Source organism: Paramormyrops kingsleyae, chromosome 7 (assembly GCF_048594095.1).
Source record: "Paramormyrops kingsleyae isolate MSU_618 chromosome 7, PKINGS_0.4, whole genome shotgun sequence".
Taxonomy (NCBI): domain Eukaryota; kingdom Metazoa; phylum Chordata; class Actinopteri; order Osteoglossiformes; family Mormyridae; genus Paramormyrops; species Paramormyrops kingsleyae.
This window is the reverse complement of record NC_132803.1, coordinates 28,693,816-28,701,820: the sequence shown is the minus strand read 5'-3', so window position 1 is coordinate 28,701,820 and position 8,005 is coordinate 28,693,816.

The following is an 8,005-nucleotide window of genomic DNA, read 5'->3' as shown; positions in this document are numbered from 1 at the left end:
ATTATGCTGATGTTTTAATCAGGCGTCTCCGGGTGCCAGGGACCCCAATGGGGGACTCGGTGCCAGAGCCGAGCAGCTGGACGCGTCACGGCCTTTATGCAAAGTGAAAACGGAGTCCGGGGAGAGCACTCACTATCAGATGCCCGCGATGCCGACTTCTGTCAGGCTGAATCCCGGAAATCAGTGCTGAGCCCAGGCACCGCAATGACCAGCGTGGGTAAGGGGACACATGATATGACGCAGCCTTAGGAAACAGCGGGGATCGCCGTCTCTGCGCCCTACCTCTGCCTGCCTGGCCGCCGTCTCTGCGCCCTAGCTCCGCCTACCTGGCCGCTACATGTACAGCCCCATTGCATGAAAACCATAAAATGCTTCTTTCAGTCTGAATATTGCACTGAGTTCATTAGGACAACTTTACTTATCAGTAAGTAATAATGTGAATCAGTAATATTTTGGTTCTGTAGGTTGTCTATTATGCATTATGACTGCCTTATGAAGCTCTCATCTATAATGCACTTATACCTTTATAATGCAGTACAAAGCATCCTTAATCCTTATACTGACTATTATAATGCATAATGAAGGTATATACAGTACATTATAGATGTGAGCTTCATAAAGCATTCATAATGCATAATACACGTGGCTATAATGTGTTATGCCTTTTTATAAATATAATGCTTTATGAATGATTATTATTTGTTATGAACGTGTTTATAAATTACTGAAAACCTGGCCTTAAGTGTTTCTGATGTGAACTAAAATAATGTTAAAAGAACACATCAATAATAAATAATTGTATAAGCGGTCAAATAAGATCTATACAGGCCGAACCGATCCTGTTCAGAGATGCTGCCTTATACACCTGCTGATTCCTGAGTGATGTAAAATGTTAGCTTTTCTTACATTAAAAATGGTTGAGGAATGACATTAGAAAACACGACTGGATCGAGTCGGGGCTTTATATATAGATATATTAAGATGTGTAAATGCATTTAATTGGTTTTCGGGAAAAGCGGCTCAAATTGAAGGCGCATCCGAATTCGGCATGTCGCCTGTCGGTATAACGGTCTGTAAGCTGACACAGATAAAACATCAGAGCGGCAGACTGTCAAGTGTAGCGGAGTAAACTTTCATTACCTAAGGCATTTTCCATAAGAGGGTTCCAGCACGCCACCCCACTCCCTTTTAATATTTACGAGTCCCATCGCAGGGTTCAGCGGGGAGGCAAGCAGCGCGCGGTGTGCGGGGCCCCTGACGGCCGTCTGCTGTGGGGGTTACGGGACGTCCAGGGGGGAATAGGGGCCGCACTTCACAGCTGGGGGGGGGGGGGCAGTTATTTTTATATACTACAATCCCTCACAGTGACAGTCCCTCACAGTGCCGGAGAACAAGCGTGTTTTGACCGTGAGTGCAGACTATCTGAGGCAGCACAGGCAGTGCGGTTTAATCCCCAATCTTTATCCAACTCACACGTTTTTTGTTAGGATTAAATATTGGAATTGGAAACCAAAGCGAAAGGCAAATCCCTTCTATTCCATGCTCCCAAAACTGTGACTAGAATATCACAGTCGTCGTTTGCATTAGAACGACGTGTGCAGAAAAAATCTCTATCTTGTTCTTTAACCACATAAAAAAAAATGCTAAAATACCGGTATTACTGCGATAAAATACTTGCAGAACTTGCATAATTGTAATTGGAGACCAGGTCTCGTCAAACTCCGGTGTGTAAAGACAAGGCGACTTCGCTCATGGTGCTAGAAAGAGCTTTTTTGCCCCATAGCGTAAACGCAACGGAGAAAATGGCCACGATTTCACCCTTTAAAATGCTTGACTGCAGCCCACTGGGCTGGCTAATCTGAACGACCCTGCCGGCTAAGGGGATTAAATGTAGACGCACTGCCTTAAATCCAGGGTTAGGCGCTGAGGTAATTGCGACTTCCCATCTAGGTTTTAGGTTTGTTAATCACTTGCATTTACACACCCGTGGAAAACTGATAAAGCCGAAGCAGATCAAGCAGAAGCAGATCAAGCAGAAGGAGACCACAAAATGCGAATGTACAGTAATAGTGGTCTTTACTGCCTTGACTTAAAACAGGACATGGTTCAACTCAAGTGGCCATCCGTCCATTTCCAAAAAAATGGCATCAATTTAGTGATGCAGCGCTTATTGTGGAAAGTACGGTGTGTGTGAGAGACAGGATACACCCCGGACTGGTCATCAGTCCATTTTAGGGCCCAAACACATAGGCTACAATCAGAATTCAGTGTCTGGACTCAGGAGGGAACCAGATAACCCAACAACTTCCCATTCAAAGAGACAAACTCAGACTGGGAGCCCTCAATATGGACCTCATCACTACCTGCCGGACCACTGCGCTGCCCTCGACTTAAGCAATTGTTTTTAAGAAATTTATGAAACGCAGGTGGGGTTTTTTTCTCCCAGAGCCCCAAACTGTCATTATTAATAACACCTGGGACGAAATCCAGGTGTATGTGGCTAAATATACATCTTCTAATTCCTCACCTTAGACTTGAAAAATATACTTTTCCTATGTACGTGACGATACGGTCACCGCACGGAATGAAAAAAGCGATATTTTTTTCAAAGTCGTTTTCGGCGAAGGAGGATCTGAGCCGCCGCCGTTAAATGGCGAGATACGCACGTCCCGCCGCCTCGGCGCTAATTGCTTTTGCTCAGACCCGCGTCCTCCTGACGCTAATTAGCGGGCGGGCTGTCGGCGCCCCTCTGCCCGAAAAGAGGGATCTCCAAAGGACAGAATCCCTTTGTGTTCCTCCTTGTAATGCGCAGGCGAGGAAGGAGGCTGTTCTTCCTGCTCACTTTCTGCTTTTGATTGTTATTTTTCTTTCTTTGAGCAAGGAGGGGAGGGGAGGGGAGGGGAGGGGAGGGGAGGGGGTAGTAGGAGGAATTCTCAATATCCAGAGAAACATGTGATTTCTGCATGTCACCAGCAATTTAAACTCCTGGGAAGTATCGGGGGGGCTGGCAGAACTTAATAAAACTTGTCAGCATATCTCCAGTGTTGCAATTCCACAGGAAAAAAAGCTACGAGAAAGGGTGATAATTTAAATGAGATGCAGCCCTTTCGTTTTAATTGCATTAATACGCGCAACTTCACGAGGCGGGTTTATTCTTATTTTGGACTTCAGAGAATCGTTGTTTCAACGGCAGCAAGATTCATGCTTGAGTCTTCCACAAAACCGTTCTCTACACCTTGACATGCTATACAGCTGCCTGTTCCCGGGGGCTTATGGTGTAGACCAGTGGTATCTAACCTTTCCAGTGACAGGTACTTTGACGAGGAAAATACTCCAGCTAAATTCCGAATCGCGCCAATCGGAAGGGGGGGGGGGTCCCTTCAGTACATTTTACCGATTGTGAAGTCCTGATTTTTTTTATCCCGTACCACTGCCCCCCCCCCCCCCCGTACGGATTTCTCTGCCGGCCATATACAGCTACCTGTAACTGTATTGGGGTAATCCCCTTGGGCTGTAGGGGGACAGAATTCCCTCACCCTTTGGTCTGACTCCTCACCCCTACCATCCCTCCAGGGGAAACACCAACTTAGACCGTTCCTAAATCTCAGATATCTTAACAGCAGTTAATGGAGTTTCTGATACTTATCTCTAATGGTGGTACTATCAGCAAAAACAATTGTGTGCTCCTCTGGGACCCTCTGGTGGTCCTCAAACGTGAGGGAAGATGTTTTCCTGCCCTTACATTTAAACTGAATTATCCAGGTTTGTGCCGCCGGCTATAGACCTAAACGTGCTTTTCACTCAGGTTTCACTGCACTGCTTCAGAAGAAGCTGGTAGTGCAGCATTTAAAATGACCAGATTCAGACCCAAGGATTACAGGTTTAATTCCCAGGTGTGAGGAAAGTACTGCTGTACCTTTGAGTTATTAAGGTACTTACCCAGAATTGCTTGGTTAAGCACAACACTGCATTAAATAGTAGTTTACAAAGTACAGCTGTGCATGGTAGAGAAATATGAAGGAGTCTGGAGTTTAATACTGATTACCGTGGCCTGTAAGTGTCTGCAGCACCATCTTGACCACGGCCTTCATGGAAGGTCTACATTCACCTGTGCAGAGCTTTCCAGAAGCTTCTACCAAAAAGTGCTGTAGACAGGGTCCCCAAAAAACATTCTTCCAGTGAATGGCATGTAGATCTTCTTCCTGTTTCTCAGTGCCTTGGTGGATGCAACAGCAGAATTTAATACATACTTATTCTTGGATTGGGGCTCCCTGTGTTTCCTGAACGGTCGTGATTTCTGGGACTTCCAGGGTTGTGGGTCTTTGACAGGAAAGCAGATGGACCAGGGGGTCTCATTCATGTCTGCATGAGCAAAATATCACCATCAGTTGCCTGTTCAACCTCAGCCATGCTGGTTCACAGTCATGAGTGAAATGAGCGCATTAAAAAGGGCCCCAGTTACAGTGCGATGCTGTCCTTGGCGTGAATACAGTGACCAATCAGAGACACGGGAGGATCTGCACAAGGGGGATCCTTTATCTATTACGCCAGTGCAAAGCTAGCCACGGATAACACAGTTAACGATAATTAAAGAATATTAGCTACCGAGTGAGATGTGTTATTTAACGTGTAATGATGACCACCAGCGTTGTTTCTATTTGAGACATCCATCCGAGCGCGAAACACTGATAGCCCCCTCCCCCCCCCCCGAAGGGTCGTGTTTATTCATCTCCCCCACTTTACTCTTTTTCTTAAATTCTGCTGTGGCTGCATCCAGTGCTTCAGCGGCCGCCTTAATGAGGTGCCAGGAGAAAGCGGCGCATTAGCGGGGGGTGGGGGCTCCTAGAAATCCCCCCCCCCCCCCGATTTTCGGTGGTGCCGAACTTTTTTTTTTGGCTAATTATAAGATGGTCTGTAATCTTCTCTCTCTCTCTTCCCCTGGGAAGGGTTGGGTGGGGGAGGTGAGGTTCTGTAGGAGAGAGAGAGAGAGAAAAAGAAAGAGAGAAAAAGAAAATGAGTGGGGGTGGGGGAAAGAGTGATCATGAAGGAGTGTTGATTTATACAAATATTCCACTTTTGTTAACTTGCCTGCCGAACATGGGAATAGCTGGAGGACCTTGCCAGCATGCGTATCCCAGCAGCCCTAGCGTCCTGGAGTACATGCCCTTAAACAGCCCCAGCGGACAGTCAGCCCAGCATTACCGTTAACTATGAGTTATTAGGCTCTCAGTTGCAACAGTATTAACTGGACAGGAAATGAGATTGCAGGCTTCACACAGAAGCACATATTAGGCATGTTAACAGTGAAATACAATAACAATATCAGGTCTGATAACTACTAGGTCTTTGCTGATCCTCTGATTTAAGGCCCCGAGAGGCAGGATGAGGGCGACTTGCGCTGACCTCTGTGAGCAGCGGTAAAGGCGTTACCCTTGACTGGCCTGACTGCGCTCGAAGCCTCTCCGCTCTCGGGGCGTTTCACCGCTCTGTCTCGCGGAGTCGGGAAACGGGAGAGCCAGGAGGAAGGAAGGCAGGAAACAGGAGCGGCGTAAACAAACGGATGTGCGCCGCTCGCCGCTAAGCTCCGATTCATAAACGGCCTTTGGAATCTATTCATTATCACCCCGCATTTAAATATTCATAATTCATTCATCAGGGCTCATTCAAATTGGATGATTACCATAATCAAAATGGAGCTTTGGTGAAAGAAATCTCTCCAGGGCACCGGAGACAGAAGCTGACTCGACGTACCTCAAACAATCAGAGCTATCCATCCTCGCTCTCCAGCTTCTGCTTTGATTATCATTTGATTTCCACTGGCCCACTACTCTTTGGGGCAGAAGAGCACCTTCCACGTCTGTCTGCTGCACAAAGGCTGACATACATGCACTCCCCCAGTTCCCATCATGCCCTGGGGCTCTCCCTGCCCATCAGCAGTGCTTTGCCCAGTGAAGCATGTGTGTTGCCCAGCTCAAGGGCTACACGCCCACCTAGGGGCGGGGGTGCACAGCGGCACCTCAGAGCCTGATCATACCACACAGGTGAAACTACAGTGCCCCCTGCAGGGCACTTACACATACCAGCAAACAACGGAGATCAGCTGTCTGTTCTTATGGGTGATTTGCCCTAAGACTGCACACCCTCAACAACAGGAGGGTAACTGGGCAAAACTGTGAGGCTTTTAGGGCAAAATCTCCATGACCACAGATATCATTTAGCATTTATTTACGCTACAAAGAATTTCCCTCTGAGATCAATAAAGTACATCTTATCAAGTGTGAATCTTCTATTATTCAAGATGACTGTGCAAGTTACTCTGCACTCTTAAAAAGGTGAGGGTACCTGGGTCAGTCCATTTTCATATGAGCATTAAGGGCTTTTCAGTTTAAATAACTCATTCACAGACTTGGAAGTGATGTGAAAATGAATGACAAATGGCACCTCTGTAATAACAGATCAGGCACGGTGCCTTCCGTGACAGTACCTTCACGTCCACCCTGTAGGTTTGGTCAGGTACAGATCACCATGTGCAGAGACTTATCACAGAGGTCTACTTCAGTCAAATAGTTTATTGTATGTATATAAAACATAAATGATTAAATGAATGTCACCCTTCCTGCTGAAAGGTCATTTGATATTTATACAAATACACTGGAAAGTGTTTGTTTTTGCATATCCCATATTGTCCTCCGTTTTTTTAGGACATGTACACATACTGAGGTGTGAGTCATTTAATCTGCCCCCGGGGGCATCTGTTAGAGAGTTAAGAACCTTGTTCAGGAGCCCAGTAGAAATGTGGCTTCTCGGCTGAGCATGAGAATTGAACCTGCAACCTCCTGTTCACTGGCGTAAAGGCCGAACACACACACACACACACACACACACACACACACACACACACACACACACACACACACACACACACACACACACGGAAGCCAGAGACGAGATGTTAATGACGTCAGACACCATGCTACTACGCATTAGCGGCTCGCTGTCCAATAAGCGCATGCAGAAACGCATGGAGACGGGATTGAAGCTCATGCATATTCATGCAGGCGAGCAGTGAAGAGCGAGCGCGTAGCACCTCTGACCCATAAAGGGGCCGCGTGATGGTGCGTGAGCTACTAGGTACTTAATGAAGAAGAGGAAAAAAAGAGACCAAAATGAATAGGCTTTTTGTTGGTTGGATAGTCTCTGAAGTTGAGGCGGGGGTGTGCTGTCCACACTCATCCCCTCGCTGGAGCATGCTCATTCAGCCTGACAGCGAGGCTGCGGCTACTCATCGAGCTCCGCAGCACCACATTAATTCTAATATAGGTGCATCTTCACAGGAGCGAAGAAGAGAGAGTTACTCCGCTTGAGATGGGGGGGGGGGGGGGGGGGGGATAGGGGGGGTCGGGGGGGACAAGGGGAGGAGGCTGGGGAACTCCCACTGCCAGAGTCACCCCAGGGGGGTCAGGCACGCCGCAGGAACTGGAAGGAGACCCTCAGCCAGACAGTTAGCCTTCACTCCATCCTTTGTGAGGTAGAACCTCCAGAGCTCTCTGTTCACATATGAGCCCAAGTCAGCATCTACAGCCTTACTCTGTGGAGACGCCAGAGACTCAAGCAACGGGCCACAAAGGAAAGGATTGGGTGTCTCACTAGCGCCCCCTAGGCCCAAGGCTGGGGAAGCGGAGCATAGCTCCACAAGTTAGGTGGCGCCAGTGTATAGAAAGGACTGGTTCACTGTAGCGAGAGCATCCCCGGGGAGACGACTCCCACGGCGAGGGCTGGCAGCTGAAGGCTCGGGGAGGGGGGGGGGGCGCGATTCTGTAAACATCGCTCTCCGTCGCGGCCAAGCTAGCAGCTGGCCTCCACCAGCCCACGGTGAGGCTCACGACCTTGGCCACAGTGCTCAGGGACAGACGAGTCAGGTGCCCGGCGAGGAGGTCGATCAGGAGGTACTGGGTGTGTGTGTGTGTGTCTATGCCCTGGCCACTGCCAGACGTACAAACGCCGC